This window comes from Pseudophryne corroboree, chromosome 3 (genome assembly GCF_028390025.1).
Source record: "Pseudophryne corroboree isolate aPseCor3 chromosome 3, aPseCor3.hap2, whole genome shotgun sequence".
NCBI classification, from domain to species: Eukaryota; Metazoa; Chordata; class Amphibia; order Anura; family Myobatrachidae; genus Pseudophryne; species Pseudophryne corroboree.
Genome location: NC_086446.1, coordinates 534,976,204 through 534,990,215, shown reverse-complemented (window position 1 = coordinate 534,990,215; position 14,012 = coordinate 534,976,204).

The window sequence follows — 14,012 nt, the reverse complement described above, 5'->3', positions numbered from 1 at the left end:
AAGTCCCAGTTGATCCCGACAACTCGGCTGCCCTTCCTGGGCATGATCCTAGACACGGAGCTACAGAGAGTGTTTCTTCTGGAGGACAAAGCTCTGGAAATACAGACCATGGTCAAGGAGCTTCTAAGACCGACAAGAGTGTCGATTCATCAATGCACTCGAGTGCTAGGGAAGATGGTTGCGACTTACGAAGCCATTCCGTTTGGCAGGTTTCATGCCCAAGTGTTTCAGTGGGATCTGCTGAACAAATGGTCCGGGTCTCACCTGCACATGCACCGGAAAATAAGTCTATCTTCCAGGGCCAAGATTTCTCTCCTGTGGTGGCTGCAAGGCTCTCACCTTCTAGAGGGACACCGATTCGGAATCCAGGACTGGGTCCTGCTGACCACAGATGCAAGTCTCCGACGCTGGGGTGTAGTCACGCAAGGAAGAAGTTTCCAGGGAAAATGGTCAAGCCAGGAATCTTGTCTCCACATAAATGTTCTCAAGTTAAGATCCATTTACAACGGCCTCCTACAAGCGAAGAACCTTCTTCAGGGTCTCCCTGTCCTGATCCAGTCGGACAACATAACAGCGGTGGCGTACGTAAACCGCCAAGGCGGAACAAGGAGCAGGGCGGCAATGGTGGAAGCCACAAGAATTCTCCGCTGGGCAGAACAGCACGTGAGCGCTCTGTCAGTAGTCTTCCTCCCGGGCGTGGACAACTGGGAAGCAGACTTCTTCAGCAGACACGATCTCCATCCAGGAGAGTGGGCTCTTCATCAAGAGGTATTTGCAGAAGTGACAAGGTGTTGGTGAATTCCTCTGATAGACATGATGGCGTCTCGCCTCAACAAGAAGCTTCCAAAGTATTGTTCCAGGTCGAGGGACCCCCAAGCCTGTGCGGTGGACGCCCTGGTTACTCCATGGGTGTTTCAGTCGGTGTATGTGTTCCATCCGCTTCCTCTCAATCCAAAGGTGTTGAGGATCATAAGACGAACAAGGGTTCAGGCTATTCTCGTCGCTCCAGATTGGCCACGGAGGGCCTGGTATCCGGATCTTCAGGAATTACTAGTGGAAGATCCCTGGCCACTTCCTCTAAGAGAGGACCTGTTACTGCAGGGGCCCTGCGTGTTTCTGGACTTACCGCGGCTGCGTTTGATGGCGTGGAAGTTAAACGTCAAATCCTAGATCGGAAGGGTATTCCCGGGGAGGTCATCCCCACTCTCCTTAAGGCTAGGAAGGAGGTCACGGCGAAGCATTATCACCGTATTTGGAGAAAGTATGTGTCGTGGTGTGAAACCAAAGCAGCTCCTGTGGAGGACTTTTACTTTGGTCGTTTCCTCCATTTTTTGCAGGCAGGCGTGGATGCAGCCCTGAAGTTGGGTTCCATCAAAGTGCAGATTTCGGCTTTATCTATTTTCTTTCAAAAATAATTGCCCGTCCTTCCTGAGGTTCAGACTTTCGTGAAGGGAGTGCTGCATATCCATCCTCCATTTGTGCCACCCGTGGCACCATGGGATCTTGATGTGGTGTTGCAGTTTCTTATGTCTCACTGGTTTGAACCTTTGCGTAAGGTTGAGTTAAAGTTTCTCACTTGGAAAGTGGTCATGCTTTTGGCTTTGGCGTCTGCCAGACGAGTGTCCAAGTTGGCGGCTTTGTCTCACAAGAGCCCATATTTGATTTTTCATGTGGATAGAGCGGAATCTTCGTTTCACATAAATCAACCTATTGTGGTACCGGTGGCTACGGATGCTGTGGCAGTCCCAAAATCTCTTGATGTTGTAAGAGCTTTGAAAATTTATGTCGCCAGAACGGCTCTTACTTGGAAAACAGTGGCTCTGTTTGTCCTGTATGCTTCCAACAAGATTGGAAATCCTGCTTCTATGCAGACTATTGCACGCTGGATTTGTGATATGATTCAGTACACTCATTCTTCGGCTGGGTTACCGTTGCCGAAGTCAGTAAAGGCCAATTATACCAGGAAGGTGGGCTCATCTTGGGCGGCTGCCCGAGCGGTCTCGGCACTTCAACTTTGCCGAGCAGCTACATGGTCGGGTTCAAACACTTTTGCTAAGTTCTACAAGTTTGATACCCTGGCTGATGAGGACCTCATGTTTGCTCAATCGGTGCTGCAGAGTCGTCCGCACTCTCCCGCCCGGTCTGGAGCTTTGGTATAGACCCCATGGTCCTTTGGAGTCCCCAGCATCCTCTAGGACGTAAGAGAAAATAGGATTTTAATACCTACCGGTAAATCCTTTTCTCCTAGTCCGTAGAGGATGCTGGGCGTCCATCCCAGTGCGGACTGTTCCTTGCAGGTGTATTGCTACTGGTTATTTTCATTTACACAAGGTTTGTGTATCAGTTATATTCAGCTTGTTGCTGTGGTTACTTCATACTGTTATCTGGTTTCCTGCTAATCCGGTTGTACGGTATGTTTGTGGTGTGGGCTAGTATATTTCTCGCCCTTAGTTTAACAAAAATCCATTCCTCGAAATGTCCGTCTCTCCTGGGCACAGTTCCAATAACTGAGGTCTGGGGGAGGGGCATAGAGGGAGGAGCCAGTTCACACCCAGTAAAAATCTTTTTAGTGTGCCCATGTCTCCTGCGGATCCCGTCTATACCCCATGGTCCTTTTGGAGTCCCCAGCATCCTCTAGGGACTAGGAGAAAAGGATTTACCGGTAGGTATTAAAATCCTATTTTGTTGTTGAGACCCCTTATGTTCCAGCCAAGCAGGTGGAGCCCCTCAGGTGTCACCAGCATTGGGAGAGACTAAAAAGGGAAACAGGAGAAAAAGAGAAAATAGGAGGGAGCAAAGGAGGAGACACAGCAACAGGAAAAGACACATGTTCAATTTGCCCTTTCACTCACGCTGTTTTGTTCTGGTGTGTAGCTAAAAGTTGGTTGGTGCTGTGTGCCATTTTTTATGCAGATGGCTAGATCTTTACTTTCATATTCTCCAGCATTGTTGGAACTCTTTACTCTATACATTAGTCTTCAGGCCCATCTGATTTTGTACGAGACTCTTGAACTCTATGATCTTGCTTGTAACTTTACTTTTATTTCTCAGGAAGTAAACGTGTGTCATCCACGTAGCATCATCAATGAGTGTCATGAATTATCGATTTCCACTTGTGAATTACACTTTCATTGGTCAACATATGTATGTAAGCACTAATACCAGTGGTGCTTTAGCTCTGGATGCTGACTTGGCAAAGGTGCAATGTGTTTGATTTCCTTTCATGCAACTTTCACACTCTGTTCTTTTAGGATTGTTCATTGAAATCACTGTCACCATGCCAACTAGCTGCTTCTGTACACTGTCTTACACTAGTGACCCAGTCTTCTATGCCACAGCTCCATGGACTGTTTGAAGTCAGAAGCTGTCATCACACAACACTCTTAAGTGTCCAGTATATACAGTTGTGACACTGGGTTGTTGCCACAATTACAGATCTTCTTTTGTTGTACACAACACACTGACCCTCTGTGAACTGGACTTTGTATCACGTCTCCAGTACACTGATGGCAATCAGATTGGTTTCTAGATCAGGCACTAATAGTACAACTTTTATGTCTGTGACAACTGTTTTGACTTTAATTTGTACGTTTACAGTAATTATTCTGAATTTCATGGGGACTTGAACTAACTCTCATTACAGCTAAAGTGCGTCATGCCTCCTGAGTCCATGTACAAAAATATTTGCCGTGACTGTCTTCAACATTCAGTGCTGAGTCATTCCTTCTATCATGCTTATTTGATGGACAATTTTATGGAAACCATATAAACTGATTTAAAAGGATAACCATACTTGAGCACAGGTAACTTAATTAATACATCAGTTATTTTAATTATACCAACTGTGCTCAAGCATGCATATATCACTAAAACTTGGACTGTTAGAGGGGTATCCAGTTGGGTGACTGTCTTCAACATGCAGTGCTGAGTCATTCCTTCTATCATGCTTATTTGATGAGGTGCCACTCGGTTCACTCAATCTGCACTTTAAGGCCTTTGTTCCAACTTGTGACACTTGAAACATTTATATTTTGGCTTTTTCGGTTTAGTGCTTTTCATCAGAAGAATATAATTTTCAGTATTAGTCTTTACAGGTATGAGCTCTTGAAACTGCAGTAGCTTGTCCCGTACAGTCTCCATAGATAACTTTGTAACACAATTGTCCAAAGCCACTACCAAGGAATCGTATTCTGGTATTAAGGTTTTGCAGTATCGCCATTGCAGCCTCCTCCTCATCTACTTGTACGCCTGCTGAAGTCAATTGCTGAGAGAGAGACAACATTATATCTATATTCTTTCATATTCTTGCATGCATTGACCTTTGTGCCATATAAAGTACATCTCAAGTTGATTCATCTCATTAGACTTTTGTCTTCGTAAGACGCCCTCCACATACAGTATAACATGCAGTTACCTTCCAGTGAATAATACAGTATACATGCTGTTCCACGGCTAAGCCTATTGTTCCCATGGCTCTTTCCAATTCATATGTGTTAGGATTATAACCTGAGTGATTGGTTACTTTACACAGCTTCTCCCGCTTTAATTATATCTCATTTACAAACCTGTGGTGCAATTTTCTGAATCTTCTAACTTGGCAAAGCTCATACTGGCCCATGCACTGTACATTTTCACCCATTTGAAAAAAAGGATTTTCCATACTCACTCAGATCCTCTTATTCCGTGTTGCTGCAGCTGTATTCTTGATATCCTCACTCTTCACATGCACATGCTGGTGTCCGGGCATACTTGTAGCAAGGTCCCATAACCTGTTGGCAGACACTACTGTCAAAGTCGAAAAATATTGCAGAACACACAGCACGTACAAACTGCACACACATGCCCACTGCGCATGCACTTGTTCTGCCGTGCGTGCACATATTCGCAATTTGTGTATGGTCGCTCCCGCGGTCCTGCGCATCGGCGCGTGGTATGGGTATTTACGGCAGAGTTTATGTACGCATGGAGAGCCATCAAAACACATTACATATTTAATCCAAATAGTGCACATTGTACACATAGTCTCCTTGCACCACATCAGAAAGTTATAGCTGTTTAAATGGTTGCAGAACAAAGGGATTCACCTTTACAGGATAAGAGGGGACAGACTAAGGTTATAAGGTGGTATTTGGTATCCAGCTGTAGAGTATTTTAAGGGTAACATTCCGGTGTTGGTCTGCGGAAGATCGCATGTTCCTGCGGATAGTTATGTGCAGAAGCAGAATATAGATATAAACTGTATTTTCTGTATATTATGTATGCGGCGGGAATCCAGAGGAGACCACCCACAAGAGCAGTTGAGAAAGACATCGCCTACCTTTTCAAATCAACCTATGACCTCTCCTGTACTGTAAAAGTGCATTCCTGTGTCCAATGGACAAAGGGATTACAGTATCCATTGTATAGCTTTTGGAAGAATTGTATAAATAAAGCCTGCTGCAGCCCGGCCACACACAAGACTCACAACGTTATCTATTTGATGACGGAGGACCGGACCGGGAAGCGCACACGAATATACTCACGTATGTACATTGACCTGTAGCCATTATTCTGTTATATATTGTCTTGTATTGTAGTGTATAATTTGTATTGTAAACCTCGTTTGAGAAATAATCCACTGTGGTGTCGGAACCCAGCGGTAAAATCACAATTGGTGTCGTGTGCTCATTGCCCTGCTAAGGTTTAAAGTGTATTATTATTATTGCCTTGCATTGCTGTAGAAGGTTTAAAGTGTATCTATGGGTGTGTACACGCTGTGAGTACTTTGTACCGTCAGCGCGGCGTGTGTACGCAAAGTCCGTACACTGTACGGGACTCTGTACGCTAATAGCGTAAAAGGTGCGTAGAGTGTGAATTAAGTATAGCGGCCGCAGCGGCTAGATGTTTAAAGTGTATTTACAGTGTGTTTAAGGTATAGCTTTTATTCCTGTAAAGATAATCAGCATTATCAATTGGGGGCATCGTCCAATTTTCCACATTTTTTACTGCTTAACAGGTCACAACCAGACATAATCTATCAGCATAAGGGTGGACAGGGATCCTACGTATCCTTTTCTTGGTCGGTGGATGCACTGAAAACCCTTCTTTATTGCTCATTAGATGGTGTCTGCTCTGTATGGTTTGTAGGGATGCTGGTAAGAACTCGTAAGGTAAGCAGGAAAAAAGCTATTTAAAATCTGTGAATTTATTTTTGGCGCCAAATGCGTACACAACAAAAGCGTACACCCATACTCTGTGCATACTCTCCCACATTGTTGCCATAACATTCATATTACTAGATTCATAATATAAATATTAAGGAAGTAAGTGTAAAACACAAACGCAGTCTGGCCTAGTTATAAAGGTTTAAACAGAAAACTAACTGTGTGGCGTGTTAAGTGAGCGATTATATTTAATATTGCTCACATTTATAGAAATTGTGTGAGTTGTTTTATTGCGTCCGCACAGTGGTACACGTGGTACGGAACGTGAGTACAGCGTACACAAAACGTGCACGTAGCGCAAGGCCGCACACGTGGCATAAAGGTACGCACGGTTGCGTAATTACGCAAGCTTGCGTAGCATTGTGTGCGCATAATAAAACCACACGGTAGTTCATATAGTTTAAAGGTGGGATAGTAGCCACGCCACAATAACACAAGATTGCCCAGTTTCCAAAGTTTAGTATAAAACCCTTATTTACTGTATTGCCTCTGGGAGTAAAGCTGCTTGTCTGAATGATAATTTTCTGTACAGAAAAATAAAGTGTATCTGAGTGAGCGAGTGCAGGAGTGAGTGGATACTGAACCTAAGAACTAGGTGGACTAGGTGGACTGCTAGGTGGTCTAGGTGTACACACTGGGTTAGTAGAGACCCGGTGGCGTAGGGTTCGCAACCCTGCGTTATTAAAAAAAAAGTGGACTAGCTGGTCTTGGTGGACTGAGTGGTATCCCATACAACTCTAGGTGGTCTACTAGGTGGTCTACAACAATCATAGGGCATATAGATAACTAGTATCTATAGGCTGTGCTATTGCATCACATGTCCATTTGTTCTGCATAGCGCAACGTGATATTATTGTGTCACATTTGCTGTGGAAGAGCATGCGCAGATGTGATTGTATAGACAAAGGGGTTTTTCTTTGATAACTTTGGGAAATCTCCCTGGTGGGCTTCACTGGAAAGGGTGAAGGATAGTTATCTAATTTCTCTGTTTTTCACCCTACAAACAATTCCAGTTGAAAGATACCGAAAAGGAAATTTTCACTGCCTCTCTCAGGAAAATATTCCAAACAGAACTTCCACCGAAAGAAATTACGGTGTAAGGTCTGATAGGAGCCCTAAGTTGGGTACATTGCGATCCGCTATCAACAGTGTATCGTTGTATTGGCCAGCGTGGGCGCGAGCGAGTGGAAGGCGCTCAGGTATACTTCCACCGTCTACTTATATTGAGTATTTTGGTGTTTGTGGGAATTTTTTAAAGGTATTAGAAGAGACCCACAAATATGGGAGCCAGTTGCTCAAGTAAGAGACGTTTAGACAGGGTTCAGGCAGAATTGTGGCCAAAAGGCTCAGCAAGGTTTATCATGTGTGAAAAATATGGATCACACACAGAAGGTTTATGCAATGAGTGGAAATGTATGACCAACAATGATAGGGTACCATTCCCTAGAGTGGGCAGCTTTGAACCAGAGGTATTACAGAACTTAAGGTTAAGGATATGTCTGATAAAATTCAAGAAACAAAGGATTAAACATACAGACTGTTTAAATGTATGGCAACAGGAGGGGGATATGCAAAAGGAATTAGCTCGCGCAGCAGGTTCCAAACCTAGCGGGAAAACAATGGCGACGGCACCACCACCATATATTGTTGGGGAGAAAATGGCTACAGGCAATGATACATTGGTACAGAATAAGAGTGTAATTGCAAAATGTACTAACCCTAACCCTTGCCAGTTGTACCCGGTTTTAAATTTTCCCCAGGATTGCGAACAAGAAGATGAGCCCAGCACGATATTGGCACTCTCTCTAGCAGCCACCATACAAGACACTCAGGTGGGCACGGCCCAACCAACAAGAGCAGTAGTCAGGCCCCCTAGCGGAGGGATAAGTGAGGTCGTGTCCACAGGTAAGTATGGTACCGTACATTATGCAGAAACCATAGCACCCCACATTGTAGAATCAACCCAGAAGGATGTAATTGAATAAAATCCTGTCAGGGTGATTGCAGTCCCCAATGGGAAGACTGACGCTCAGGGAGTCACTACCATCAGGAACATTGCCATGCATTGTCCCTGGTCCCGGACAGAATTGAGGTCAATTATGTCAGAATTTCCCAATCCCAGAAAGGATCTAGTCGCAAGCCAGAGGTTCATTAAAGAGTTAGGTAACGCCACCGAACCCACAAACAAAGATTGGCGAACAGTGCTACGGGTATGTTTACCCTCCAATATTGACCCCGCGAAGTTCATAACTGATTGCAATTTAGACGAAGAAGTACCTATCACTGATGAGTACACTCAGGAGAAGGTACGACAAATCAATTTGCAATTAGGAATATATTTCCCTACTGTTGTCAAATGGAATAAAATCTTTTCCAGAAGACAAAAGGAAGGTGAAACGGCATCCGAATATTTCCATCGAGCACTGCAGGAAATGACTAGATACACTGGGATCGAGGATATTAGAGACAATGCACATCATAGGGAGGTAGCTGTTTCAGTATTAATGGACGGGTTGAAGGAGGCACTCAGAACAAGGGTACAGACCTCTCTACCAAACTGGAGAGGTATCTCAGTGGCTGCATTTAGAGAGTCCGCTGTCGAGCATGATAGGAACATCATTAAACACAGGGAGTCACAGGGGGGAAAACTGATGACGGTAAGTATACAGGCCCTTGCGGCAAAACCCCATCAGCCGAAAACCCGGTCCCCTGTTGTTTGGAACAGACCTAGAACATGCTACATTTGTAGGAAGGAAGGGCATTTTGCCAAAGACTGTAGGATTGGTAGAGCGCATAACCAAGATAGAACCCTAGACAGAGAATACGAACCACACTACTACTCACATAATCGGGATCAAGGGACATATAGTAAGGAATCACGAGACATATAGAAAAAACAGATTTGGTTAATAGGAAGAACAGAATAAATGCAACTTTACCCTTTTTATAGAACTTACTGGGGTTAGGAGGAGGCCTCTAAACTTCTGCTTCTCTCTCTAGCAGAAGTGACCTCTAAGTAACTTAACAGGAGATTTGTTAGAGATGTTATACATATAGAGTGCTCCCACCCAGGAAGCACAAAATATGTTAGATACCCACGATGACTAATGTTGCATTTCATTGATCTAGATGCATGTACATCACAGGTAGAGGAAATTATCTCAAAGATACCGGGTTCCCTATGAACTTAGAATGGACAAGACACTGGATTGATGGCTGGGATAGTCCCAGTAGAGATATAACACACATAGAATTTTTTTTAGGGGAACAGACCGATTAGGGAATCATTCCCCGTAGTGCCCAATCCTGATGTCAAACATTGTAAAATCTTCTTTGCCTCTACAAACTTATCTGTTACTAAACTCTGTGATTTGTCTTCAAAGTTTCCTCTTCATCTCTTACGTTCACCGACAGGATTACAGTTCAAACGTCACATGCCTACTCGGTCTTTTCAGAGTTCTGCCCAAACCCAGTATATCTCACCAGCATAGGGACACCAGTATCAGTGTGCCTGGTCATGCACAAAGGGTGGGAATACTGGTGAAGGGAGACTGTGCATAGATACCGATATACATGATGGTGTGACAGCCTGATGGTGAACGCGAATCTGACAAATTTTCTTTTTATTATTTCCCCTCTCTTTTCACTTTCCACAGATGGTTTACTTCACACAACTGATAATACACAACAGTTAAACACATTGAAATGCAAGATTTATGTTCCCTACAGAAAGGTCGCTGACCCGGAGAGAACCCGTGACAAAGAGCAGAGTGTAGAGAACATCGTATCACTGGAGTGTCTGTTTCGGGAAAGCTGAGAGGCAGTACTGTTGAGACGGCACCTGAGCGCGGAGATCAACAAGACCAGAGGCGGTTGTCGCACCAGTTTTTTTTTATTTTCTCCATCCCCCACTACCCTCCTTCTCTCCTTCTCTTTCTCCCCCTACTTGTTTCCCTTCTCTTCCCTTAACAAGATGGACTTACCCTAAGAGACTGCGGGTTTTCCTGTTAATCCTGTTGTTGACCAGGACAGTCTGTTTCGGTGAGGGTCCCAGAGAGGTCGAGAAAGGATCTGGAATGGGTTCTGATGGCGAGGATGGATTTGTAGAATCTCAAGAGCAACACATCACTCAAGCAAAGGCGAGTATCAGAAAGCGATCTGGTAGTCAGGGAGCTCGGAGGCACTGTGAAGGGTTATTGGCTGAGGAAAATTGCATTTGTAGGAATTGTGAGAACATAGTCGAGGATGGGTGCATCCAGAGATGTCAGTCCAGCCTTAATATCAACATGGACCATCATCCATTGAGTGATTACCACTCACTAGTGGGTAAAGGTCTTAAACCAGACAGAATGCTGGGTGTGCTCACAATTACCTCAAGGTCAGAGCAAGTCAGGATTAGTACCGTACCCTTTAGCAATAGATGAGGTACTCGAATTACGGGGTGGGAGACCGGTGGACAAGAAATTCAATATTTCTAGGCCCCCTAGTTTGAAGCTCCACCAGTATCATGTAGATAGATCCTTATTATGTTTCAATATTTCCAATTACCGAAAACCGGGAAATTGGGAAGTGACGTGGAATAAACAGACAATGGCCTTTTCGCACAGAGCTGATAGGATACCCATAGACTCTGAACTTGTACGCCAAATAGCCAACAGTGGAAGGTATTTTCGGTATAGGTATACTTGAGGAAGCAAGACCATGTGGGTTGGAGAAGTATCACCAGAGTACTGTGCTCATATCATCCAGCCTGATACTTGTACTGAGCAGATGGGAGAACTAGGGATTGGGTTTTTCACTTGGAAAGTTTGTAATATGGTAATGTCATATTCTGTCCCCTATGTTCTCCCCGATGATGCCTATTTCATATGTGGGAGGAAGGCGTATAAGTGGCTTGCCCCGAACTCAGAGGGATTGTGTTATGTTGGAAGAGTGTTGCAAGAGGTCATGACCATAACCCATGATAAGATGAAAGATGTTCACCGCAGTGCTCAGGCTCCTTATACTCATACTCACTATGAACACATCATCAAGAGACACCTCATAGAGAGGACAGAGCATGTAGCCTCTGATTTGATCCACGAATCCACCGGGATTCAATTCCTTCTCGCATTAGACATCACCCGTACTGCCAGAGGAATTATAAACTATAGGTATATCCATGCGCTAGCGAACTTGATAGATAATATCACTGAGATGTATGACGACACCTTCAGGTATACGGGAAGGGAGTTACAAGCTTACAAGACGGAACTGATTCAGCACAGGATGGTCCTTAATTATATCACAGCTGTGACGGGTGGGTACTGTGTCACTTTAGCAACTCAATATGGTGTGAAGTGCTGTACATATATCACGAACAGCACTGACGACCCCACGGAGATCATCGATCAAAAGATGGACGATATCTTGCAGTTGAAGTGGGAGTTCCGGAGGAGACACAACCTTACCCTAACCGCTGTGGGTAATGAGTTGACCGGCTGGGTCTCATGGTTGAACCCACAAAATTGGTTCTCAGGATTAGGAGAGTGGGCTCAAAATGTTATTTTGAGTGTAGGAAAGTTTCTCCTTTGTATCCTGGGAGTCGTCATAATTATTGGCTTGATATTTAGGTGTGTTCGAATTCTGATGCGGCGCAAGCACGGCACAAATTTAATGAGTTTAAAGAGCGAGGGCATTGTTATAGCAGCAGATTTAATTTACGACCCATCCATAGAGACAGTTATGATAAGGATTGCAAATGAATTCCATGGCCTGTTTCTTTCATCCGTTTTTCCTTTGTCTCCCCCTCTGCCTAGATACACCCATCCGGAAAAGACATCAGCCCTACCCAAGAATGTTTATGTAAATGTTATGTGAATGTATTTTAGATATGTGTCTTATCTTCATCTCTACAACCTTCAGTTAATGACACACATAGTCGACAGGTGATATCCACATATACTAGCACTCACATATGTTCCCCCTCCATGTATCATCAACTAAATGTGCACCCCATTTGTTGTAACAAGAAGCCGAAAAGAGCTCGGTAGTGTTTGTCGGCCCACTTACAGACCCTTAATACGGGATAAGAAGGATTTAATGTATACTTCGCAATACCTCGAAACTTATCTAAAACATATACGGCACGATGATACATGCCCCTCAGACATGGATTCATACATACATGCTTTTTACTATCCCACTAGGTCATACATTTCCCGCCTACAACTCTCCTCTGACCATCCAATCGTCTGTAGATATTGTATTGATATTTTTCTGTTTAGTGATTAGATAGTGGCAGTTATTGGTGACTGCCAAAGGGTGGACTGTCAAAGTCGAAAAATATTGCAGAACACACAGCACGTACAAACTGCACACACATGCCCACTGCGCGTGCACTTGTTCTGCCGTGCGTGCACATATCCGCAATTTGCGTATGGTCGCTCCCGCGGCCCTGCGCATCGGCGCGTGGTATTGGTATTTACGGCAGAGTTTATGTACGCATGGAGAGCCATCGAAACACATTACATATTTAATCCAAATAGTGCACATTGTACACATAGTCTCCTTGCACCACATCAGAAAGTTATAGCTGTTTAAATGGTTGCAGAACAAAGGGATTCACCTTTACAGGATAAGAGGGGACAGACTAAGGTTATAAGGTGTCGTGTGCTCATTGCCCTGCTAAGGTTTAAAGTGTATTATTATTATTGCATTGCATTGCTGTAGAAGGTTTAAAGTGTATCTATGGGTGTGTACACGCTGTGAGTACTTTGTACCGTCAGCGCGGCGTGTGTACGCAAAGTCCGTACACTGTACGGGACTCTGTACGCTAATAGCGTAAAAGGTGCGTAGAGTGTGAAATAAGTATAGCGGCCGCAGCGGCTAAAGGTTTAAAGTGTATTTACGGTGTGGTTAAGGTATAGCTTTTATTCCTATAAAGATAATCAGCATTATCACTACGCTGGTAGGTGGCAGTGGTGTGCAAATGGAGGTTAGTGCCAATGGCAGATGACTTAACTAGGTGAAGATTTATTGACCAGGTAGAAATAGGATAGGTAGGAACAGGATAACACAGGATTAGTAGCAGGTGCCATTTGTAAGGATCAGCCAGTTGCAGCCCCTTTGGGTTATGTTGGGCATTGTGGTAAGTCAGTTGTAATGTTACTATAGTCAGTGGTGGCAGCAGTGGTAGCACAGTGTAATATATGTTGCGGTGGAAGCACAGTGGATTAATAAAGTCTCACTGGTTCATCGGGACACTCGGTGTCACATTCATTCACTGTACTGGATGAAGAAGAAAGACCGTATAGGGATGCCGCACATCTGTAGATGTCAGGTTGGAGGGTACACCCCGCATAGAGAGCCACCCTGGGTCTTAGTGTCGGACAGTGGCAGCAAAGAGGCAAAGAGTGCGCCTCCAACACAAGTTACTAAATATAGTGAAGAATTTTTGCATTCTTCATCCTTTGATACAGAGTTTGACAAACTCCACCATTACAGTACAGGTTTTAAGGATATCCTTGTTTGAGCCCAGGTGGTTAAATCAAATTGACAGAGGTACTCATTGGGGTAAATTTACTAAGGTCCCGATTTTGACCGAGATGCCGTTTTTTCATCAAAGTGTCATCTCGGTAATTTACTAAGCAATAATCACGGCAGTGATGAGGGCATTCGTAATTTTATGGAAGTCCAACAAAAAAAATACAAATGAATACACCATCGGTCAAAACGCGGCTGTTTAAGTATGAATCTCGGTAATTTACTAAGAAGTGCAAAGCAAAAAACAAACAAACACTGCCGTGAAAAATTACAACTCGTAAAAAA